The sequence below is a fragment of the Sciurus vulgaris genome, assembly GCF_902686455.1.
Source record: "Sciurus vulgaris genome assembly, chromosome: 2".
Classification (NCBI taxonomy): domain Eukaryota; kingdom Metazoa; phylum Chordata; class Mammalia; order Rodentia; family Sciuridae; genus Sciurus; species Sciurus vulgaris.
Window position 1 is genome coordinate 122,107,911 of NC_136462.1, and position 25,875 is coordinate 122,133,785.

At 37.8% G+C, this 25,875-nt stretch overlaps 1 protein-coding gene across 2 annotated transcripts in view; it reads right to left on the reverse strand.

Annotated features, from left to right (window-relative positions):
• HMG20A (high mobility group 20A) overlaps positions 1 to 12,017 on the reverse strand; it is a 74,159-nt gene extending 62,142 nt beyond the window's left edge. For both annotated transcript variants that reach the window (XM_079128922.1, XM_079128923.1), the window contains exon 1: positions 11,700 to 12,017. The gene's annotated coding sequence lies outside the window, so the exon portion shown is untranslated. The remainder of the gene's footprint in view (positions 1 to 11,699) is intronic.
• Between the last annotated feature and the right edge of the window lie 13,858 nt (positions 12,018 to 25,875).

Consider the following 25,875-nt stretch of genomic DNA (forward strand, 5'->3'; position numbering starts at 1 on the left):
ATTTTAAAGGCTGCAAGAAATACATAACATAATTAGAAGCTACTTTGAAAATCCATACTCCAAGAAAATAAAAAAAATCTCAAAGACATTGACAAATTTCTAGAGATTCATGATCCACTCACAGAGTCAGGAGGACATACACAATTTAAAAAGATCAATTTCAAGCAATGGTCCAGGACCAGACAGATTCTCAGCTGAGTTCTACAAAACCTTCAAAGAAGAACTCATACCAATATTCCTCAAAGTATTCCATGAAATAGAAAAGGAGGAAAACCCTTCCAAACTAATTCTATGAAGCTAGTATCACTCTGATACCAAAAACAGACAAAGATGCATGGAGGAAAGAAAACTTTAGACCAATATCTATGATGAACATAGATGCAAAAATCCTTAACAAAATTCTGGCAAATTGCATGCGAAAACATATTAAGAAGTCAGTGCACCAGGATCAAATGGGGTTCATCCTAGAGATGCAAGGTTGGTTCAACATTTGGAAATTAATAAATGTAATTCATCACATCAATAGACTTAAGGTTAAAGTTAAGACTCATATGATTACTTCAAATAGATGCAGAGAAAGCATCTGCCAAAATACAACACCCCATGCTCAAAACACTAGAAAAAATAGGGATAGTAGAAACATACCTCAATATTGGAAAAGCTATTTATGCTAAGCTCATGGACAACATCATTCTTTTTTTTGGGGAGGGGGGGGTGCTGGGGACCGAACCCAGGGCCTTGTGCTTGCAAGGCAAGCACTCTACCGACTGAGCTATCTCCCCAGCCCCGACAACACCATTCTTAATGGAGAAAAACTGAAGCATTCCCTCTAAAAACTGGAAAAGATAGGGATGCCCTCTTTCACCACATCTATTCAAAGTCATGCTTGAAATACTAGCCAGAACAATTAGACAGACCAAAGAAATTAAAGGGATATGAATAGGAAAAGAAGAACTCAAGCTATCACTATTTTCCAATGACATGATTCTATATTTAGAGGATCCAAAAAACTCCACCAGAAAACTTCCAGAACTAATAAATGAATTCAACAAAATAGTAGGATATAAAATCAACACACATACATCTAATGCATTTCTATTTATAAGCGATGAATCCTCTGAAAGAGAAATTAGGAAAACTACTCCATTCATAATAGCCTCAAAAAAATAAAATACTTGATAATCAATTTAACAAAAGAGGTGAAAGACCTCTACAATGAAAACCACAGAATACTAAAGAAAAAAAATTAAAGAAAACCTTAGAAAATGGAAAGATTTCCCATGTTCTTGGATTGGCAGAATTAATACTGTCAAAATGGCCATACTTCGGAAGGCACTATACAGATTTAATGCAATTCCAATTAAAATCCCAATAACATTTCTCAGAAATAAAGAAAGCAATCATGAAATTCATCTGGAAGAACAAAATACCCAGAATAGCCAAAGCAATCCTGGGCAGGAAGAGTGATGCAGGAGGTATCACAATACCAGACCTTAAACTCAACTATAGAGCAACAGTACCAGAAACGGCATGGTACTGGCACCAAAATAGACAGGTAGATTAATGGAATAGAAGACACAGAGACAAACCCACATGAGTACAGTTATCTCATACTAGACAAAGGTGCCAAAAATATACATTGGAGAAGAGATAGCCTCTTCAACAAATGGTGCTGGGAAAATTGGAAATCCATGTGTAGTAAAATGAAATTAAATTCCTTTCTCTCACCCTGTACAAAACTCAACTCAAAATGGATCAATGATCTAGGAATTAGACCTGAGACCCTTCACCAAACAGAAGAAAAAGTAGGCCCGCATCTTCATCTTGATGGCTTAGGACCAGACTTTCTTAAGAAGATCCTTAGAGTGCAAGAAATAAAAGCAGGAATCAATAAATGGGATGGATTCAAACTAAAAAGCTTTTTCTCAGCAAAGGAAACAATCAATAATGTGAAAAGAGAGCCTACAGAGTGGGAAAAAATCTTTTCCACATATTCGTCAGAGCACTAATCTCCAAAATTTATAAAGAACTTAAAAAACTTTACACCAAAAATACAAAGAACCCAATCAATAATAGGGCTAAGGAAGTGGGTAGACACCTCACAGAAGATATACAAGTGATAAACAAATATATGAAAAAGTGCTCATCACCTCTAGTAATTTGAGAAATGCAAGTCAAAACCACCCTAAGGCTGCCCTCAAATTTGTGATCCTCCTGCCTCACCTTCCTGAGTCACTGAAATTACAGGTGTGTGCTGCACTTGACAAGAGCATTCTTTCTGTTTTTTTGGTAATGGGGACTGAAACCAGGGGCACTTAATCCCTGAGCCACACCCCCAGTCCTTTTCAATATTTTATTTAGAGACAGTATTTTGCTGAATTGCTTAAGGCCTTGCTAAATTGTTGAGGCTGGCTTTGAACTTATGATCCTCCTGCCTCAGCTTCCCAAGCCACTTGGATTACAGGTGTTTAACACTGTGCCCAGTGCATTATGTCTTAATAACTGCTCAATACTGTTTCTATAACACTTTTAATATTGTTCCTGACACCAGTAAGTGCTCGATGTCATGTTATTATATATATATATATATTGTAATATATTATATGGAGCAAATATAAATGCTCCATAAATATACACTAATTACATTTGTTTTTCTATTTTGTGTTCCCCTATATTTTCCTCTTCTTTACTTTTTTCTTCAGTTTTGCAAAAACATTCTTATAACATCTTCAATGCATTTTAAAGGAACCAATGGTAAAAATGTCTAATGACCCACTGAAGAGATAGGTAACAATCTGCTTAACCACTTTCCCATTGTTGGTTATTTAGAAGGTTTCAAGTTTTTAAACAGTGTAAATGTCAGTGATATTAACATTTTGTCTTTATCATCCTTACTTAAAGTATTTCCCTAGAATAAAGTTCTGTAAGTGGAATTACTGGCTCAAAAATATGGACATTTTATTACCGTTCACTAGTCAGCTATATTGTTTCCCAAAATAGTTGCAATAATTGTGCTACCACCCGCAACAAAAATGAAAGGTATGTGTCAAGATCATAAAAAGTAAAGCAACAGAGTAAAGGAATGAAAAGTATGTGGAGATGGGAAAGAGAAGGGAGAAACAAATTTTGCAAATGGGTAAGAAAAAAGAGGAGTAGGTGGACACTTTTTTTGTGAAGGAGTATTAGTTTCACTTAAAGGGGAAGGGATGGAAGAAGAGAACTGGGTTTACTGAAAATTTAAAAGCTTAAATTTACACACAAGGCTACATCATTATCTTTCAAGGAAATTGTTTCTATGATAGTTACTGCTTCCATTTAGTTCAGACAATTCAGTAAAATGGACTCGGAAGGAGGAGGCCTATGTTCAAGGGCCCATTCAGTCACTTATTTGGTATGTACTCTTGGGCTCTGATTGCTTTATCTATAAATTGGAATTATATTTTACCTAAAGTCATAATTGAAACATGACAACTTTTGTTTTATATTTTTGATATTAAATTTGAAGAATACTTGAATGAAAATAAAGGAATCTCTTCTCTTGCTACCACATTCCATACTTTGAATATCTAGCTTGTTATATAGTCATGCACTGCTGAATGACAGGACTCATTCTGAGAAATGTGTCATCAGGTGGTTTCATTGCAGTACAAAAATCATACTGTGTACTTACATGAACCTAGATATACAGCCAACTATACTCCTATGCTATATGGTATGTACCATTATATATGCAGTCCTTAGTGATTGAAATGTTATGTGGCATGACAATCTATCACACTGTTATATTAGATGTGAAGTTACTATTTTAAAAGGTTACTTTGTGGCACTCTTAGTGTCAAGCCACTTATCTGCCCATCTTATAGGCAGAAATATCACTATCTATACCACTTCTTTCCTTCTCTTTCCCCTCTGCCCTCATCATAGAACTTGGAGTAGTATATACCTGATCAGCAGGGAAAAACAAAGAAAGCCTTGAAAATGTGGGCTTAACTCTACCAAGATCTTCCTCTTCATGCACTAGAGTCTCCCCAGTAAAAATAAAATAAATAAATAAAAACCAAGAACCATTTCTGTTAAATACTCTATTGCATAGTAGGTAAGTCTGTGTTTACTTGTCCAAGTTCTATTTTAGATTGTTTTTCCAGTTTCTATTATGCCCCAGTTAATTTAGCAGTGATACTGAAGGATCATAAAATATGAGAGTCATCAAAGGATCTGCATTCAAATATTTCCTCTATCACTTACTGGTAAGCAACTTTGGGCAAATGACTTAATATCTCTAAGCTTCAATTTCCTCATATGCAAAATGCCAAATTATTAGAATTAAGATAATATGTGGGGAGCTGGGATGTGGCTCAAAGGCATAGTGCCTGCCTAGCATGCATGAAACTCTGGGTTCAATTCCCAACACAGGATGGGGGAAACAAAAAGATAACATGTGGAAGCACCTAGCATATTACCAACCAAATGGGAATTGGAATTACAGTAAATGTGATTCAAATGTGAATGTCATTTAGAAAATAAGGTGAGCGCCACTGAGCTGATTAAAATTAGGGGATAGTTTGATTTCTAGGGTCTTCAGAAATCTATACATTTAAAAAAGTCATTCTAGATGGGAGAAGCAAATATAAAGGCTCTGAATTCATTACTATTCCAACAGATGCAAGTTCCCCTGAATGGAAACACGTTAAAAACAAGTACCAAAATTAAAAATAATTTTATGCCTATTCAATTAGTCAAAAATGTTGCCATAAAGTTGTGGTGAAAACAACGTATTTTTATCTTGCTGGTGTCATAAAAAATCAGAACAATGTTTTAGGGAAAAACAGGTATTGTACTGAAAACTATAACATGTCCAGACCCTTGAACAAGACTATAAGACTATCCAAAGAACATCATAATTCAAATAAGGAAAACAATTATAGTTTTATTTAATAGTGACTGGCACATAAAAGGCACCAAAATATTTCTTCAGATGAAGACTTTTATTTATGAACTTTTCCAAATCACTGTTCTTGGTTCCTTTCCATTAGGATTTATCTCTGTCAATCACCTAAGGATAGTTTTAGAATCAAATTAGAATATCTTTGTCTAGTCTCTGTTCGCTCATTTTCTCTAGTAACTTCATGTTGCTTGCTATCAGACTCTTCATGATACTTTCACCCTCTGAATTCACTTGACCTTTACACAGAAACTGAACAGCCTATATACCACATCCTTGACGGAATCAAGGAGAAATCGAGCCAGTTAATCTCACCCACACGAGAGCCTGAGGCAAAAGGATTGTGAGTTCAGGGTCAGGCAACACGAGATCTCATGGAAGGAAGAAAAGAAGGGAGGGGAGGGAGGAAGGATGCTAAGATGTCCTTGTCCAGTGGTTGTTAACACCCCCACAGTCTAACCATTCACCTTGCTGCCTGCTTCCTTGAGATAAAGGACAGTCATAAGCTATCTTCACATTCATCTTTAACATACCTCTAGCCCTATACCTAACCATTTCTACTTCCCTCTAGAAGATGAGGAAAAATGATCACATCCATGCTTTCCCATCTTTTGCTTCCTTCCAGTGCCATCCAAATTCTCCATTTTTTAAGTCTCTTGTTTTTTAGAAAAATTTAATACCTGTGTATAGTACATGGGTTTTTAGAATACCGGTATCAAGTTGTGCAACCAACACCGCTATGCAATTCCAGAATATTTTTAACCTTATCCACTAGCAGTCACTCCCCATGCCCATCCAAGAATAAAGTTTCTATCTTTATGGATCTGCTTATTTTATTTACATAAATGGGATCATACATAAGCGATTCATTGTGTCCATTTTCTTTCACCACAATGTTTTCAAGCTTCATCCATGTTAATATAGCATCATCACTACTTTATTCCTTTTTATCACTGAATAATATTTCATTGGCTAGCTATATTACATTTTGTTTATTTATTCATCAACTGATGGATATGTGAGTTTGTTTTCTTTGCTTATGGCGAAAAAATGCTGCTATAAATATCTGCATACAAGTTTTTGTTGCGAACATGTTCAGTTCTCTTAGATATTAAGTAGGAGTGGAAATACAAGTATCCAAATACTTGATATCAAAATCTGTGTAGTTTCTGAGTTCAGATAGCAAGGGATATCTCTTAGAATACAAACAACTCTGTACTGATCTCTCCACCCCACCCCTACTCAAATATCTCAGTCTTCCTAGTCTACAAATGTTAGTTACAATTTACTCTTATTCCAAATAAACTGAAGACAGGGATCAGCTGTCATAGTTCTGATCATAAAGTAGGTGTTTAATATATGAACATCAACGTAACACCTTAGAATGCTCACAAATTAGAGAATGATGACTTATCCACCCTTGCATTCTACAAGTATTAGAGTGTCTATTTTATGCTGGCCACTGTGCTTGATCCTGAACATAAGTAGCGGTGGACGTAAGTTATTAGTTTCATCATCCCAAGTGCCAGTTCAACTTCACAAATATTTACTGAATGCCTGTGCTGTGAATGGAATTGTGCCAGGAATGACAGCAGGTCCAGAGAAGAATAAGATATAGTCTGCTGCCTTTTTTTAAAAAAATACCTTTATTTTTATGTGATGCTGAGGATCGAACCCAGGGCCTCATGCATGCTAGGTGGGTGCTCTACCACTGAGCCACAACCCCAGACCCTAGTCTGTAGCCTTTTATGGGAAGAAATAAACTGTATATATGACAATAACAACAACAAAAATAAACAACAGGAGTACTGGATATTAAATGCAGTAAGAAAGGTATAAAATGCTCTGGAGGGTTGAAGGATGGAACACATAAGGTTTGTCAGAGTGGAAAGAAGACTGACATCAGAAAATATTTCTTGAAGGTGGTGCTTGAAAAAGGGCTTCAAAGGTGGCATTTTGATGGGAATTTCTAGAAAAAGAAGTATTTCAGGCAAAGGATAACAAGAGCAACAATAGACAGACTAGGTATAGTACAGAATTTTTTTCAAAGATCATCCAATTTGGAATGTGTAGAGAATAATGAAAGATATGGTAACAGTGCAAAGGGGTTTAGTATTTAAATAGGTTTAGAAGGAGTTGAAAGTCTTCTTTAATAATTAAAATTATTTTAGTTATGACATTTTTCTTGAAACTTTTCTATTATATATATTTTCTAAATTAATCATGGAAATTAGTGATTTCTCCTTCCCACAAGAAATGACAAACAATCTTGACAACCAGGTGAGCATGCTGACAGAGGGAGAACACAGACTCTCAATACACCTAATACTGTACTTCACACTTTTGGAATAAATAAGGCTTAAAAGACAAGGAGGGGTGGGGATGTAGCTCAGTAGTACAAACACTTATTTGAGGCCCAAAAGAGTGCAAAAGAAGGAGGAAAACAAAAACAAAAAGAAGGAAGAAAACAAACAAAAAACAAAAACAACAACAACAAAAACCTATCAGAAAAGTGGGCAGCTCTGGGGTTGTGGCTTAGTGGTACAGCACTTGCCTAGCATGTGTGAGGCACTGGGTTTGATTCTCAGTACTGCATATAAATAAATGAATAAAGGTTCATCAACAACTAATAAAAATATTAAAAAAAAAAAAAGAAGTAGGCAAATCCCAATAGCCAGAATAGCCAAAGCAAAAGTAGGGGTAAAATAACAGCATTTATTAAGCTCTAAGCATCTGGATTGAACCAGGTGATTTACATATCTTTGTTCTACCAACCCCCCTGACCCAGTTTAGATTTAGGGAAACTGAGGCCCAGGGAGATTAAGTAAATTGCTTAAGGTTACCAAGCTAGTAAAATGTACAAACTAGTTTTGAATCTAGGCCTGTCTGATCCCCTAGTTTCCCTACTATTCACTTTTACTTGTTTATACAGTACAAAGGAAGCTAGAATCATGATGCATTTGTCAATGAAAGGGTTGAATCCTAAACCCAGGGGTTTATATGGTCTGGAGAAAAATTAAGATGAAATATTCCAAACTGGGTTTAAAATGGCTAGAGATCGAGACCAACAAATCAAATTCACAGTTGCATCTTGATCCAAGATGAACAATGATTACAAAATAGGTCTCATTTAGGAATAGAAAAGAAACAAAATTCTAGTTTTGACTTGTACACTATTAAGAATTAAACGCCAAGAGAATATGGTATTTGTCTGTATTTACTATATTTAATTCCCTAGAATAGTGACTGGCACATAGTAGGCACTCAATTTTTGTTGAAATAATGAAAAGTCCCGTAAAAGGAATTCTCATTTGAATACCCTTGAAATCTCTGAAATAAAGGGGGCAGAGTAATAAGTTTAAAAACCATTTAGGGCTGGGGTTGTGACTTAGTGGTACAACACTTGCCTAGCACGTGTGAGGCACTGGGTTCTATGCTTGGCACAAAATAAAAAAATAAAAATAAAATAAAGATATTGTGTCCATCTACAATTTAAAACATTTAAAACAAACACTAAAAAAACAAAAACCATTTAATGCTGGGTGAGGTGGTGCACACCTGAGGCAGGAGGACTGTAAGTGTGAGGCCAAACTTAGCAAGACCCTGTCTGAAATAAAAATTAAAAAGGGTTGGGGTTGCAGCTTAGTAGTACGGTGCCTCTGGGTTCAATTCCTAGTGTGGCACAGGGGTGGGGGTAGGGAGAGAAAACCCCAAAAAACATTAAGGTTTTTAGGATACTCCCTTTAACTCTCTCAACTCCACGGCAAAACCAAAAACCAATCATTACCAAAACATCAAGTGAGAAAGCAGTCAAGTTATAAAATATTAGCATGATTTTACACAGTAAGGCAGACACAACAATGAAAAGACACTTTTGTATTATGTATAACTTCTCTGTGGATAATCAAATTTCAGTGAGATGGAATCTAGAGTTTTAAGACCTCTAACTGCTCTGAACAGTGTATCCAATGACTGCTTTTGGAAAAGAAAATGGTTATTTAATCCAAGTACTCTAAAAATATCAATAATTTCTTTATTATAGATGACAAGTCACAGAATGAAAATCTCTAATTCAGTAACTCAAGGAAATAACTGAGTATACTTAACAAAAATCTTTATTTTTCTGATTTTGATACTATGTTTCTACTGGAAGGTGCAAAGAAAATGCAGCAAAGGGCATTAAGAAACAACACCACATCTTTGGAAGACAAGCAGCCTCTTCACAGAAACACCTTTTTAAAAAGAAATACAAACGGGGTCCACAGACCTTCCCTATTTTTCACAAGCTTTTCTAATATTTCTTCTTTGAAGGAACCCATGAGTAACTGTCACTTATCACAAGACATCTTCTTCCTGATATGTACTTTATATATTGCTGTCTTCTTAACAGACAGTACTTCAAGCCACTCAAGTCTTTCAGCTGTGGCGATTTTTCTTCGTTCTATTATACTGCACTTCTTCGATGGAAAATCATGTGGACCAATTTAATAAACTCCTTTGCTTTCCAAGACATTTCCAAAAGGCTATACTATAGCATCTTAATCAATATTTTAACATCATTTTCTTTTTCATTTAGTTCTACAATCTTTCCACACTTCAACAATTCTGATGACTGTAGTTTAATTTCAGGGTGATTATGCTTTCTTCTATATTAAACTAATATATAAGAGTGAACGATTTCTAATCACTCGATATGTATTTGGGGCAGCTTACATGCTCTAGCCTTTTAGTAACAATACAGACATTACTTTGCCTTGCCTTTTCAATCACTGCAGCAATTGTGTGATTTTTCAAACAATTGATTTTAGGGTCTCAGATCTATTTTTAAAAAATAAAACTTTTTTTCAGAGCTGGGAATTGAAATCAGGGCCTCCCATGCTAAGCAAGGACTCAATCAATGAGCTATGGCCCTATCCTTTATTCTTTTTAATTAATTTTTTTTGTGGTATATTGGGGATTAAACCCAGGGGTGTTCTAACACTGAGCTATTACATTCTCAGCACTCCACTCCCCTTTGAGATGGGATCTGGCTAAATTGCGCAGGTTGACCTCAAACTTGGATTCTCCTTCCAGAGCATCCCAAGTAACTGGGATTACAGGTGTACACTACTGTGCCTGGTATTCCAAGCCTATCAAACTGACTTTAAAAAAAATAAAGGCTATAGGTTAAAATATTTTAATTTTCACATTTAATTTAAAATATTTTCCAATCAACTCCAAACCAAACAGCTTTTTAAAAGAACTAGAATTCGAATAATTGCAAAATTTGAGGCTAGACTAATTCCAAAGGAAAAAATACATTGGCCTTATTATTTTAAAAATTCTTGAAAGACATTCAGTTCTAGGTTTTCTTGATAGATATCCTAAAATTACCATACAAGTGCTGTGATTTCACAAAGCAAGCTCCAAAAACATTGGTACCTTCTAGTACATACACCCAAGTATTGGTACTTGACAAGAGAAGCCAAGGAATCAAAATTGTTGAGTGTTCATTACCATCTGACATATAGTTTATTACACAAAATAGAGAATATAGGAGATTACTTCTTTATTATTTATCTTTTGTGAGCCATTTTCCCCATACTTAAAATGTAAGCTGAGGTCATGACCATTGCACCATGCTTTAAAATCACAAAGAACAAGTATCATTTCTTAATCAGTGCCAAATTTATTTAAATTGCAAGGTGGAAACTGTACTAAAACACCCTTTCACACGAGTTACATATAAAATACATATAAGAATTTTATAGAATAATTTTTTATTTTATTTTATTTTTTGTACTGGGGATTGAACCCAGGGGTGCTTAGCCACTAATCCACATCCCCAGCCCTTTTTATATTTTATTTAGAGACAGGGTCTCACTAAGTTGCTTAGGGCCTCGCTAAGTTGCTGAGGCTGGCTTTGAACTTCAATCCTCTTGCCTCAGCCTTCCTAATCGTTTGGATTAAAGGCGTGAGCCACCACACCCGGCTCATGGAATTTTTAGGCTGATGAAGCTGTTCTCAGGCACAGGGACCAATCGCCCCAAATCAACAGGTCTAAGAACGTAAGATACCAATTATGTCAATTTAAGTAATATCAAATTTGACTACTTCAGTATGATGCTTTCGCCTGCTAAAATGAAAATGCCCGGTAATGTGAGATATTTAATGCTCTGGTAATCCTCCTTAAAGGAGTATATACGGAGTTCCTGTTGTATAGTCATGGCAGAGATCACTGTATCTCAGTCAAGGTTGAACTTGAGTAGGGAAGCAGGGATGGGCAATTCATGAGTCACACAAAAAAGGCATGTCCATCGGGTAACAGGATTTTAACAAGGGGTTTCGAATTCTTTGAAGAAACTTCTGTTGGGGAGGAAAATTTCCATCTTACAAGTGGAAACCAAACACAAAAATACTGATTGGAGGCTGAAGATGAGCGTAATTTGGTGGAATAATCTAACTTTGACATAAAACACAATCCCAAAGCTCTAAGATAGCATCTCTGCAAATAATACCAAACACCACCTTTCCAGGCCTTCACCAGCACGGGAAGCGGGTTGGACACCCCCAAACCACCATCCTACCCTCACAGGAAGTGAGTTATGTTCCCCCTCCCCCATGACGGCATTCCTCCCCTCCCCCAACCGGAAGTAAGGCGCCCCCACTCTGTTGGCCTCAAACCGAGACAAACCAATAACAGCAAAAGCGGGATGATCATCAAGGGGCGAAGGACATCTCGACTGTGGCCACCCCCAAGCTCGCCTTGCTTACTGACCTGCTGATGATAGGGGCAGGCAGGGGCCTGAGGCCTAATGAAAGTCCCTTGCACAGAGGACAATTCCCTCAGCCCCTCTCAATCGCCTTCACTCTTCGCACTCCGTTGTTTCACAGCTTGACAGAAATTCCTCCGCAGCACTTTATTTTGACATCCTTTCTTTCTCTTTACCTAACCGCTTAACCGCCGCCTCATAGGTAACTTCTCCTATCGTGGTAACATTTAAAACTGTTCCAGTAAGGAGAAAAGTGAAATATTATTGCTGATACCTTCAGAAAAATGAAGGGATTATTTTGTCCCAGTGCGGCGAAAGCCTACGTGATTACGTAAGGTGAGACTCGCGGAGCTTCATGGGAGATGAAGTTTTTTAAATTGAGAGGTAATGGGACTTAAACTGGTGATTACTATATACTGGAGTCCTTGAAATCACATATTCTCTATTCGATGACTTGCTAAGATAGGAGGCTCCGATAACCTAAATTGGCTAAAACCTCGTTGCACTTTTTCTTTACCATTTAATTGAACCCGAATTTCCTGTCACGCGTCCCAAGGTTCCAGTCGCCCCGCCTTCTTTCTTTGGCCCCGCCTTCCTCAGCCAATCAGGAAGCCCTCTAGGTCTCTCCCTGGGAGGTTGGACCGCAGAGGGGCAGGGCCTCGAGGCGACTCCTCCCACGAGACTGAGGAGAGAATTGGGAGAGGGCTGGGGCCCCGTGCGCGTGCGCGTGCTCGCTCCTCGAGGAGCGCAGCGGTCGAGGACGCGCGCGGAGGGGTGGCGCGCGGGGTTGGGAGGAGCGGGCAGGCTGGTGGGCTGGGCGGGCGGCAAGCGGCCGGGAGCGCGCGGTGGACTCGGCGGCGGCGAGTAGTTAGTTAGTTGTTGTTAGTCAGTGTCAGTTGCTCGGCGGCGACGGCCGCGAACACCAGGAAGGGAACGGGACGGGCGGCGATGCTGGTCACCGCAGGAGCGTGTGCGCCCCTCAGGTAACGGGGGCAGGGCTGCCCGCGTCCCCTCCGTTCCCTTCTCCTCACGCTCGGGTTGGTGGGGTCGGGGTCGCCGCGGGGTGAGGGTGCTGACCTGGGGGAATCCAGGGAGGGCGGCGCCGTGGGGGCTCCGGCGGCCGGTGCGTCCTGCCGGGCGCGGGCTCTCAAGACCCGGCCACCCCCGCGCCCCGCCGGCGCCGCGCGCCCCCTTGCGCCCCCCGCCGTCCCAGCCCCCTCCCGCGGCGGCGGCGGCGGCGGCGGCCCCGGTAGCGCGGCGCCCCCCAGAGGAGGGAAAGTTGGGACCTGGCGGTGACGGACGCCCCCGGGCGCGGCTGGGAAGCTGCCGGGGAAAGTGAAGCCTGGAGGAGCTGGACTCGGTGAGGCTGGAGCAGGAAGAGCTTCTCTCGCTCCTGCGAAGTCTACACCATCATCCCGCTCCCAAACCCGGGAGGATCCGGCGCAGCCTCGCCAGCAGCTTCAGGACCGGGTGGGTTTCCGTCTGCTCACTTCACGCAGTGGCTGGTGAGCCCCTTTCATGAGGGCTTGCTGGGGGGTTTGAGTGGTTCGGTTGGTCTGTTTGTTTCTTCTTTACCATTCGGCTCGTCGATTCATGTAACTTTTCTCCTTCAAAGAGGACTTGCCGTCTGAACCGCGTCCACCCCGCTTCCCTTTCCACATCCTATGCACCATCGGTCGGAGAGCTTGATTTTGTTTTTTCCTCCTTTGACTAAAGACTGCTGACAGCAACAGGAGAGAGGCTACCTCCCTTTAAATGTTACTTCTGCAATCCTTGTTTTTGGAGATCCAAGTTTAGGAAGCAGAACTGTGGAATGGAGTTATTGGAAGACTGGCATTGAAAGGATAGTGATGAGTTAGAGGAAAACTATGATTTCATCTTTATTGGCCTTACTATAGAAAACTGAATGCGTTTTCCTTCTGCCTTTATCGAATGTGGTAAGATTATGTTGAATTAAGTACTAGGAGGCTTACATAAAGGTCTATTTTTAGGTCAATGGGTGATGTACGTGAACAGCTTTTCACCTGAATTGGGATTGCTTCGAGGATTCTGTTTTGGGGCCTACCTACAGATTTTTTTTTTTTTTTTTGTTCAGCCACAGCATTCTTTCTTTCTTTCTTTTTTTTTTTCCTGATAAATGAAGTGATGTAGTAATAGGTATGGTCAGAGAACCCATATTGCTCTATGCAGTGTGAAAGTGAAAAAAACTTGAATTATCCACAAGGGTAAAACTTTCCAAGAGCAATCTTGGATACTCATTTCATGATGGCTTCTTTAATCTCAGAGAATTTCGAGATTGCTCAGTTCATTGCCTATACTAATTACTTTCCAAAGTGCTTGGCATTTCTTTTCTTTGGTGGCTCATTTAGTAAACTATAAAGGCAGGTATGGTACATTTTCTTTTGGTTTCAAAGATGGAAGTTAATAGCTTCAGCACAGAGATTAACAGTTAACAATGGAAAGAGAACTCATATCACTGCTAGTGAGTTTTGGCTATGACCAACTCACAAACTATGTGAAAAAGCAAACATCCCTTTCCCATAGAAGTCAAAGGGGAAGAGGAGAAAATATTTTATCATGTCTTTATTTTGGAGACTAACATGATCATAAAATGTTTGTGTGTGTAAAGAGGGAATGTCAGATTATTTTCTTTAAAGTTTTTTGATGCATGGTCCACCTCCTCTCGACTCCCCATGTAGGGGCTGACATTTATGTTTGGCTGGTTTCCAGGGTTGGAAGAGAAGTGTTTTGGTGAAAGGAAAAGATAAGATTGCTTTGAACTGTTATAATACTATTACTATTCATTTTGCCCAGTGATAGTGCAGAGAAACTTCTAGGATGATGTTTGTACCCCATTAACATTCTGTCAGAATTCATTTTTAAGAGTCTAGCTTGAGGCCCATAAAGAAATAATACCACTTCATAACTGTTTCCTAACAATCACATTAAAAAGTGTGTTCCTGAAATGCATTATATGTGTAGTCATATAAACATTTATCTTTGTACATTTATGGTAATGTAAATATTTAAGTCTAAGAACTTAAAAACTTTTATTTGCTTATTTGCATGCATGCTTTTCAACATCTAGCTGTGCCAACCATATTTGCCAAATAAGCATCAGCCATAAATTCACGCTTTGGCACATTTCATATAATATAACTCTTCTGAATTGCTCCATGGTGAAGCATCATGAGATTAGCATTTGCTTCATGAGAGAGATTTGTTGTTTTTAACTGTAATGATGTGCTGTTTAAATGGAACAGGTGCTGGGCTCTAGCTGTTTGTGTTGAAACCTGCCAAATCATACTTTTTTGTTGGATGGGTTGCTTAAGCAATTTAGGAATCAAACTGTGGCCCCTGGCATGCTAACTGTGAGTTCAAGGCTCCATATCACTGTTGCAAATCCCTAGTTTCACTGTAAGAGGCAGGTACATGTAATGAGCTCTGTCATTTGCTGATTTCTTTATTAGGATTCCTACTTCTACACTCGATGCCCCAGTTCTTTTTTTACTAGATCTCCTGGTAAGTTTTAGGCTCCTTCCCTGCTGGTTGGTTTTCCTTGGAGAACAAGAAATTCTGTTAACTTCTAGACTAGGTATGTAGTTCTCATTTTTCTGACAAATGTTTGAGTGTACAGTGTTATTTATTTATTTATTTTATTTGCAAGGACCTTAGAGTTTAGGAGAAGATAGTTGATAACCAATACATTTTGGTGTGTTGCACGTAGGTTCTCATGAATAGGAGCACAGAGGAGAGTACTGACTCAGACTTGGATTCCTGGTGGCAGGGAATGTCCTGGAATCTAGTGGGTTATTTGAGCTAATCTTGAATGATACATAAATTTGTTAGGTTCAGAAAGAGGGGAAGTACATTGTACACCAGTGTTGTCATATTGAAATACAAGCCACAAATATGTCACATGTATAATTTTAAAAATTTTAATAGCTACATTTTAAAAATAAAAAATTAAAATTAAATTTTATAATATGATTTAACTTAATATATGGAAAACATTGTAATTTCAACATATAGTCAAAATGAAACAGTGATAAAGACATATTTGGCATTCTGTTTTTAATACTACTACATCTTCAGAATCTGGTGTGTATTTTATACTTACAACACATTTCAGTTTGTGCTATCTATATTCATGTATTCATGTGAACAGTACACCTTTAGAATGGGGCAAGTGAAATAATATACCAAATCATTGTTTGGGAACCCGGTTTGAGTATTTTAACTTCATCCTGAAGGCTCCAAGGATTTAGTTTAAAAAAAAAGAAAAGAAAAGAAAAGAAAAGCCATGCTGTGAAACAATCAGATTTGTGTTTTACACATCATTTTGGCAGGGAAGTTAAAGCTGGATTAGAGAGGGGCAAAACTAGAAGACCAGTTAGAAAGCTGTTCCTGGTGAGAGATGATGTAGAGGGTGTAGAGGAGGGGGTGGATGGATGAGAGATTTGAGAAGTATTATCAAGGAGATAGGATGATTAATCAGATTATAGAATTGAGAAAGATAGAAGATTTAGGATGAGTCCCATATGTAACTTGTGAACTGCTAGGTAGATGGGGCCAGCGATGGAAGAGAAGCCAACCATCTGTGCCAGACTGACCAAAGATGAAAAAAGGAAACAGATTTGTTGGAAACTGAGGGAGGAGAATATTTCAAGGACTAGGAGTGGTCAATACTATATCCTGCTCTGAAAAGGACAAGTAAGATAAGGACTGAATAAAGTCTCTGAGACTTGGTGATTAAGATGTCTTAATGTAACTTCCCCTGGAGCAGTTAGCTACATTGTAATGGCATTGAGGAGGTTGAAGAGTGAATGACAGCTGAAAGTGTAGCTAATTGAGAGGGATACAATGTTTTCAACAAAGGACTCCAAAGGGAAGTATAATGAGAGAGGGACATGTGGTGGATTTGGGGAAGTTTGCTTTATTCTTTTTCTTTTTTAACTTAAAGTAAGAGGGTCTTGGGCATGCTTGTACAGGGCTGAAAAGAACCAAAGAAGAGAAATTGAAGGAAGGAGGCAGGAAGAGAGTAAAAAAGGGACAACTCACACATTAAAAAAAAAAAAAAAAAAAAAAAAGAATGAGAATGACAAGTGTATATATGTGTGTGAGTGAGTGATGAGGGGTGGGAAGTGATTGGAGGCAAATAAGAGGGGCTGAAATCTAGAGCATGGGTAGAGAAATTGACCTTGAGGGGAAGGTAGTCTTACTTTTCAGTGAGCAGTAAAAAATAAGGTAAAGATGGATAGTAGGATAAATAAGTTTGGAACTGATGGGCAGAAATGAGGAGTTGACATGTCTTCTATCATTTTTGATCACGTGCTAAGAAGAAAGGGAAGATGGTAGAATAAAGAGTATGTGAGTTTATAACAGCTTAGGAGGGAAGGGCTTGGGGAGTGGAGAGGCAGACAGACACATGACTAGAAAACTGAAGAAGCATTGAAGAACTATTTGAGGTTTTAGACCTTGGATTTGTAGTGGTACCAGTTTGCATGGTTGTTTGATTTTCTCTAGCAGTGGTCAGTTTAAGTATATCTGAAGAAGCTATTTAATCCTAACAAGAACTCTGTTTTACTGTTACTGTCCTTGTGTATAAGATGAACCTCTGGGATTCAAACCTTAGCAGTCAGTTCCAGACCCCAGGCTATTATACACTGCTTTGCAGATGTCTGTCTGGTAGAGATACCTGAAGGAGAATTGCTCAAGGGAATTAATAATATTGAGGATTCCAACTCTACTAAAGAACTGTGGAATCCAATTGGATCATGAGCAGAATAGCTGGAAAGGGTGATTTGATTGGGAGAAAATGAAGGATACGAAAGGCTGGAGGTCAGTGTGATGTTGAAGAGCCAGTGAGGAGGAGTAATAATAATAGCTCCTACTTATAGAGTACCTGCAATATGCTATACCCTCGAATACCTTATTTCTCCTAATGCTAACTCTGCAATGTGCTGTTAACCTTATATTCTCCCATTAGTCATTCTCTTTTAGATGAAGAAACTGAGGATTAGAGAGGTTAAATAAGGGCTGGGGAGATAGCTCAGTCGGTAGAGTGCTTGCCTTGTAAGCACAAGGCCCTGGGTTTGATCCCCAGCACCCCCCCCCCCCCAAAAAAAAAAAAAAAAAAAAGAGAGAGAGAGAATGGTTAAATAACATGTTCGGAGACCCACACACTATCAAGTAATGGAACCAGGATCCAAAACCTATTCTTTATTCTCCAAATCATAGCTTTCTCAAGTAAAATATGATAGAAAATGTGGTAATGATGACAGGTGATAGAAGGATACTGACATTTAATTTAAAATTTCCAAGGTTTATCAATTTAACAAATGTTTGTTGAGCATCAAATATGTGCCAGGTGTTGTTTTATTTGCAGAGGTTATAATAGTGAACCAAACGGACAAATATGTTACTGTTATAATATAGTAGAAGGTGATAGTACTGCAGAGAAAAATAAAGCAAGGAAATGCCAAGGAGTATGTGTATTTATAATAATGATGTCTGGGAAGGACTTGGGGAGAGCAAAGACTTGAAGGAGATAAGGGGTCACACTGTGTAGAAGAAACCTTTTGCATAGGTCCTAAAGCAAAAGCATACTTGCTGTATCCCCAGAATTTTAAGAGAATAGCGGGCCTGAACTGGAGTGAATAGGAGATGAGTAGAACTAGATAAGGTCAGAGAAATAACTGGATCCAAATCGTGTAGAACCTGTAGGCCATTGCAAGGACTTTAGTTTTTACTTTGTGAGGCAGGAACTATTATAATAATGACTTTGAGCAGAGGAATGACATGACATAGATTGATGCTTTTAAAAACTTCATTTTTGAGCTAGGCATAGTGGTACATGCCTGTAATCCTAGCTACTTGGAGGCTGAAGCATAAGGATTACAAGTTTGAGGCCAGCCTGGGTAGCTTAATGAGACCCTGACTCAAAACACACACACACACAAACAGTGGAGGGTAGATGGGATGTACCTAAGTGGTAGACCACATGTCTAGCACACAGAAAATTCTGGGTTCAGTCCATGGTCCTGTATCAGTGTGTCTCAGCCTCAGCACTATTGAAATTTTGGATCAGATAATCCTTTGTTTGGGGACTTGTCAATGTATTGTAGGAGATAAGCAGCATTCTTGGATTCTGTTCACTAGATGCCAGTGTCATCTCCCAACTATGACAGTCAGAAATATATCCAGACGTTGTGGAGTCAAAATGCTCTCAGAAACTACTGCCATATGCCCTTTACCTTTACCCTGTTTCCTCTAATGTTGACATACATAATTAGAGCAAATTTATTATGCTAAGAAATTCACATTGGAACAATTCTTCAAGCAAATTTCAGATTTTAATTGCATTTCACTACTTTTTCCACTAATGTCCCTTTCCCATTCCATTACCCAAACCAGGCTACTACAATGCTTTAGTTGTCGGGTTTCCTTTGTCTCTTTCAATGTGATGCCACCACTGCTGCAGCTTCCTCCTCCTCCCCCGCCCCTCCCCATTTCTTCATTCTTCCTCATCCTCCTTCCTTTTTTCTCCTCTTCTCCTCTTCCTTTCTTCCTCCTTTTTCCCCTTCTCCATTTTTTTTTTTTTTTTTTTTTTTTTTTTGTACTAGAGATTGAATCTAGAGGCATTCTACCACTGAGCCACATTCTCAGCCTTTTTAAAATTTTGAGATAGGACCTTGCTAAGTTGTCATGTCTGTCCTGGAATTTGGAATCCTTCTGCCTCAGCCTCCCAAAGTCTGGGATTAGATGCATGTGCTATTAAATAACTTGGCTGGTCTTTTCTTTTAAAGAGTCTGGTCAGGTATTTTGCAGATGTTCTTCAAGTTAGCTTTCCCTGGTGCTTCCTCATTAGACCAGGGTTATAGATTTTGGGGAAGAAGACCACAGAGGTGAAGTGTACTTCTTACCACAACATATGAGAAGCACATGCTATCAAATAACAGGTCAACACTTTGTTAAGGTGATTTCTCCTCTGTATAAATTACTGTTTTTCCTTTACATACTCTGGTCATGGGAAGCACTTACTAAGTCCAGCCCACACTCCAGGGGAGGAGAATTAAACTTCGCTTTCTGGAGGGAGGAGTATCAGAGAATTTGTGGACGTATATTAAAACTTCCACAGTAGTTGGTAAGTATTTGGGGAGAGATACATTGAGACTTTGCCAGTGTCCTGTTTTCTGCCTAGTAATTGTAGCATTCATCAGTTGATCTTGCTTGCAGTAGTTATTGCTATGGTATTTTGAAGATACTTTTAAAATTTATCTTATTCATCATGTTTATTAATTGGAATTCTTCTATAAGGAAGGGTTGTTCTTCATCTGTTCAATCATTTTTATCAGTTCAAGTTCATGGGTACTTGTTTTATTCTTAGGGTTATAATTTTATACCATCTTTATTTACTTATTTATTGTGTATTGGGGATTTAATCCAAGGGTGCTTAACCACTGAGTCACATTCCCAGTCCTTTTTATTTTTTATTTAGAGACAGGGTCTCACCATGTTTCTTACGGCCTCTCTAAATATCTAAGGCTACCTTTAAACTTGCACTCCTCCTGCCTCAGCCTTCTGAGTTATTGGGATTACTAGCATGCACCACTGCACCTGGCTATCATTATTTATTTTGTTGCTCAGATTATTTTGACTTTGTCCATTGGGAGCTCTTAGATTGACTTCTGTGTTCTTTTGATATGCTCCTATCCTTTGCATAGGTAGGTGTATACTTCTTTACTCTCTGGCACTGCTAGATGCTTCAGGCTCATCTTGTTCTTTCCCCAGTCCTAGAATCAGTTATTTCTTCAGGGAGCCTGGTTCTTTTTATTGGAGAATGGTATTTTGAAGCCATATTCTGAGTGCTACTCGTGGTCCTTGCTACTGCAGTATCACTGCTTCTAGACTTTCTCAGTGAACAGAGCTACAGAGAAAAACAACATCAAATTATACACACACACACACACACACACACACATACATGCATGTACACACACATCTGTATTTATTTCTGTATATAAAAACATGCATTCATGCTAATATCTCTTACTCTAACTATGTATGTTTTGATCCAGGTAGGTTGGCTGATAGATTGGGTATGGAATATTAAAAGATTTCATACGAAGTTACTCTAGCCATCATTCTACCCTCTGTCCTACTTATAAATGGGTCAATCACTTTATCAACCCTTATAACCCAACAATTCACATGATTACTTCTACCAATATTAACTTTAGCAATAATATGATTTATTTCAGCACTAGCACAAATTGAGCTCCTTTTGACCTAACAGAAGGAGATCAGAACTCATATCAGGATTCAAAGGAGAATATGCTGCAGGTCCATCCACCCTAATTTTTATAGCTGATTATTCCAACTTTATCATAATAAATGCTTTAATGACAACCCTATTTATAGGCACACTCCTTAACCCACCAATCCCTGAAACTTTTACATTCACTTTTGCTCTCAAAACCCTAGTTCTTACTTCAGCATTCCTGTGAATTTGAGCATCATATCCATGATTCCGATATGACCAACTCATGCATCTATTGTGAAAAAAATTTTTACCTCTAACACTAGCCTTATGCATATCACATTTCCCTATCTATTATTATAGCTTGTGTGCCCCCTCAAACCTAAGAAATATGTCTGATAAAAGAGTTACTTTGATAGAGTAAATAATAGAGGTTTAAACCCTCTTATTTCTGGAATAATAGGATTTGAACCTAACCTTAAGAATTCAAAATTCTTCGTGCTACCTTATACACTAAATCCCAATAGTAAGGTCAGCTAAATAAGCTATCGGGCCCATACCCCGAAAATGTTGGATTATACCCTTCTTTGTGGTCTCTTTTTGTTTATTTAAGCAACTGGAAGGATGGAGTCGACATTGGTTCAGGTTAGAGCAGTTTCTGAGAGAGTTCAAGAGTTCTGTTCCAGGCTGATTAAGTTTTTGAGATGCCTAATAGATGTGCTATAGAGATGTCAAATCAGCAGTTGAATATATGAATCTAGAATTCAGAGGCGAATGGTCTAGGCTGGATACATTTGGGACTTGTCAGTGTACAGATCACTTGAGGGGTGAGTGTAGCTAAGAGAAGAGATTTAAGAACTGACACATGGGCATGCTTGTAATCCTGGCAACTCAGGAGGTCGAGGCAGGAGGATCTCAAGTTCCAAGGCCAGCCTCAGTAACTAAGTGAGGGCCTAAGCAACTTAGGGAGACCCTGTCTTAAAATATAATAATACGGGCTGGGAATGTGACTCAGTGGTTAAACTAAGCTCCTGTTCAATCCCCAATACCAAAAAAAATAAAAATAAAAAATAAAAAAATAAAAAACCACTGACCCCATGGGTCATTCTGTTCAGAGAGATGAGGAGCAGTAGTGCATAATGATAAGAACTGGATGGAGTTCTAGGGTGGATTTCATATTTATCATTAATCAATACTTATTCAGTGCTTATTATTTGCAAGATACTGAGCTATGTTTAGGGTTAACATTGCTCCCTTCCTTTATACATTTGAAATCTAGGATGAGGCAAATCACAGAGTTAAGAAGAATAGTGGAAGAAGGGAAATACCAGATAATGATACAATATAAAGTACTAGCGAAGCCTGCAAGAAGACATAGACATAAGAAATGATGAGCTCAACCATGTGCCAGCAAAATTTAAACACTGACAAACGTATATGTTAGCCAAGAAACATGTCAGGGTTTCATGTATATACTAGTTAAGTATCAACCAGCTAAAGTTCCTCCATATTTTGACCTTGACTTCTTAGGTTGCTTCTGTTCTTGCTTCTTTTCCATATAAGGTCTTGGGTTGATAATTATCCCTGGTTATCAATTGGGCTACTTGAACTGAATAGGAGTGTTTCTGTTGCACTTTTTAACTTTTGGCTCTCTAATGCCTTTTCATAGTCAGTAGGATTTGATTTAAGATAGGATACAATCAAATATTGACATGTAAAATCTAGCAGTAGTGACCTTACCATCCATTGTCTGTGAATGTACGTATTTAAATTTAAATTTATTTTTTAATTTTAAAAAACTACTTCTTTTGCAGTATACCTTTTAGACATTAACATTTATCATTTGGTTATTAAAGGTTTTCTTTGCCAGCTGCTAAGAAGTAGTATAGCATGAGGCAGGCAAATAGCACCTATCTAGTAATTACTTAGGTGTCAGTTACTCTTCAGGAACGTAAGAAAAATAAGGGGTTTATGTACTTTGTAGGATAGGGGTCAGATAATCACAGTATTCCATTTTTCAATGCTATCCCTGAGTGGTTGGCAAAGCTGTTATCCATGCTTATGTTCCACAGTGTTGAATTTATTAGCTGTGAGAAACCTGTGCATATTTATTTGCTGAATGGGATGAGCCTTTGTGTTGAGTGCAAAGATTGTGTGTTAGCTTGGTCCCTGTTGCATAGTAGATACTCATGTTTGCTGAGTGAAGGAATCACTTAAGATACTGACCCTTATAAAATAAAACTTGAAGATTTATTTAATGTTTTCAAGAAAGCATAAGATACTAAAAATTTTAGTTGTCTAAGTCAGGGAAAAATAAAATACATCCATGTGGTAATATCTTTATTTTAGATTAAGCCAAATACTACTACTCTGTGAAAACATGATTACTATCTTTTGAGTAGCTCATAAACTTACCCTCCAGGAATAGTCAAGAATTCTAATTTCAGGAGTCAAACTGCCAGATTTGAATCCCAACTCAGCTATTTACAACTTATGTGACCTTAAGTTAGTTTTAAAACTATGCTTCAGTTTTCTCATTTGTAAATGGGGGTAATACTTACATGTACTATATGAGTTTGTAAGGTAAAATTAGAATATCATGCACATAAACATAAATGTTTGATATACTAGTGTTAATTTAAACTGTTACTCTAAAAGTGCTGAGAGACTCGTACCTTTATAGTTTTTTCCTAGAAAATATATATGTTGAATGTTAATTAAAGGAAAAGAAATCCCTTTGTGAACAAGAAAAAGCACTGATAGGAAGTATACAGTATATTTATAAATCACATGTTGGAATTGTCCTGTCTTCATTTTCCCTCTTGTTTAGTTTCTCCCTTCTCTCTCTCTGTTTTCCCCCTTCTTTCTTGCAGTGCTTAAGGATTAGACCCAGGGCCTTGTGTACACTAGGCAAGCACTCTACCACTGAGCTACACCCCCAGCCCATTGTTTAGCACATTTTTATTAAATGCTTCACTGTGAGCTCTCATGAGCATATTACTTTCTGAGAGTAAGTGTAGTATTGTGGTTAAGAGCATGGCTTTTGAACCCAGACTGTCTGGGTTTGAATCTCGTATATGTCACTTACAAGCTGTATTATGTTGGGGAAGTTATTGTCTTTTTCTTTACCTCAGTTTTCTTATCCATAAAATGGGGATAATGAAAGTATTTACCCTGAGCATTTTTAATGAAATAATATTTGAGAAGTGCTTAGAATGATGTCTGAAGCATTGTGGACTTTTTTTCTTTTTTTTCTTTCCATATTTTTAAAATTGATGCATCATAGTTGCACGAAATGGGATTTGTTGTTACATATTCGTAATGCACACAAATATAACAATTTGGCCAGTATCACTTCCCAGTGTGATATATAAAGGATTGTAGAAATATTTACATTTAAAAATAAATGAAAGTTTATAGTTGTCTAGTATTATTTACACTTTCAACAGGAGCACATTGTTTAGAGTTAGGGCCCCCCCTCTTACTTTTCAAAGTAGATTTGGTTACTTTTCTTATTATAAGGTAAGATGCCATGGTATAAGTCTTAAATAATGAGTTGAATATTTCAAATGGTGAAAAACTTACAGGTGTGTAACAGTATTTTTGGATTTTATTTGAGTATGCAGTAGGTGTAATTGTGGGAGTTTGTGTGAAGATTTAAGGTATTAGAGAAGCTGTAGAAAGTATTTTCCTAATGCCATTTCTCTTCTTTACTTGAAAAAGTATTTTTTCAGCAGTATCTCTAGACTGTTTTTTACCATTTACTTTTTGGGGACTTACCACATGCACAGTGCTAAACCTCACAACTAAATATTTCAAGTAAACTGCTAGATCTTAATTCAACCTTTGATCCTGAAATTTTGAAAGAACCATTGGTTCCCAGATTCAGTGAGGAAGTGAGTATACTCTAAATGAGAGGGAAAGAGATGAAACCCATTGTTTTGATAACCTTATTTTTCTTTCTCTACAGTGTAAGAGCAAATTTAAATTGTTTCTTTAAACTCCTTTCTATACAAATGCAGCTTGTGGAATGAGCATTTGTGAATATGTAATCCCATCATCAGTAGCATAGAAAGTCTTTAGGTACAATAGTTTCTAATTTAGAAGCTGAACTTTTGAGTTCTTTAATTTTTGTCTTTTTAAACTGGGTGTCGAACCCAGGGTTTTTGCAAATGGGAGGCAGACGCTTTGCCTCTGAGTTACATCCTGGCCGTTGAGATCTTTAATTTTATTTCACGTTTTTTATTGAATATATACAAATAAAATTTGAAGCCTATTATAAATGCAACTTCTAGTTCTCTTGTCAATTTTGCATTCCAGATGTCTAGCAGAAAATCTTGTCGTCTGGGAAAGGATATATTTTGTCTTTTATAAAAGGCAACTACAGAGCTTTACAAATGAACAAATGCTAATCTTCTCTTATCTCCTGTAGGTCTGCATGATCTGATTTTTTATGGACTTGCTGTGTGACTAGTACACTGAGTCCTTCTGTACACAATGACTTAACCTCCAGTTTTCTCTGTCCTTTTTGGTTAAAGATCTCGAGTGTAGTTTGACATATATTATACCACGCATCTTTAAACAATTTTTTAAGATGGGAATAAGTTAACTTTTATAGCAGGGAATATATGTAAGTTAAAATGAAAACATGTTCTACCATTCAGAGGTAAATAGTACTAATAATTGGTTCCTTTTAATTTATTTATTTATGTGTGTATATACATTTCAAAATATCTAATTGACATTATGCTAAATATAGTAGGGACAAAGTTTATCTGCCAGTTAATAATCAGTGCAGTAAGCTAGTCACACTGTTAGAGACATGCAGAAAATTGACTGGCAGAAGAGATAGCAGATTCATGCTCATTGTAGGAGATGCTCTTCATTTAGAGAAGTTGGTATTTCTCTTTTTTCATACT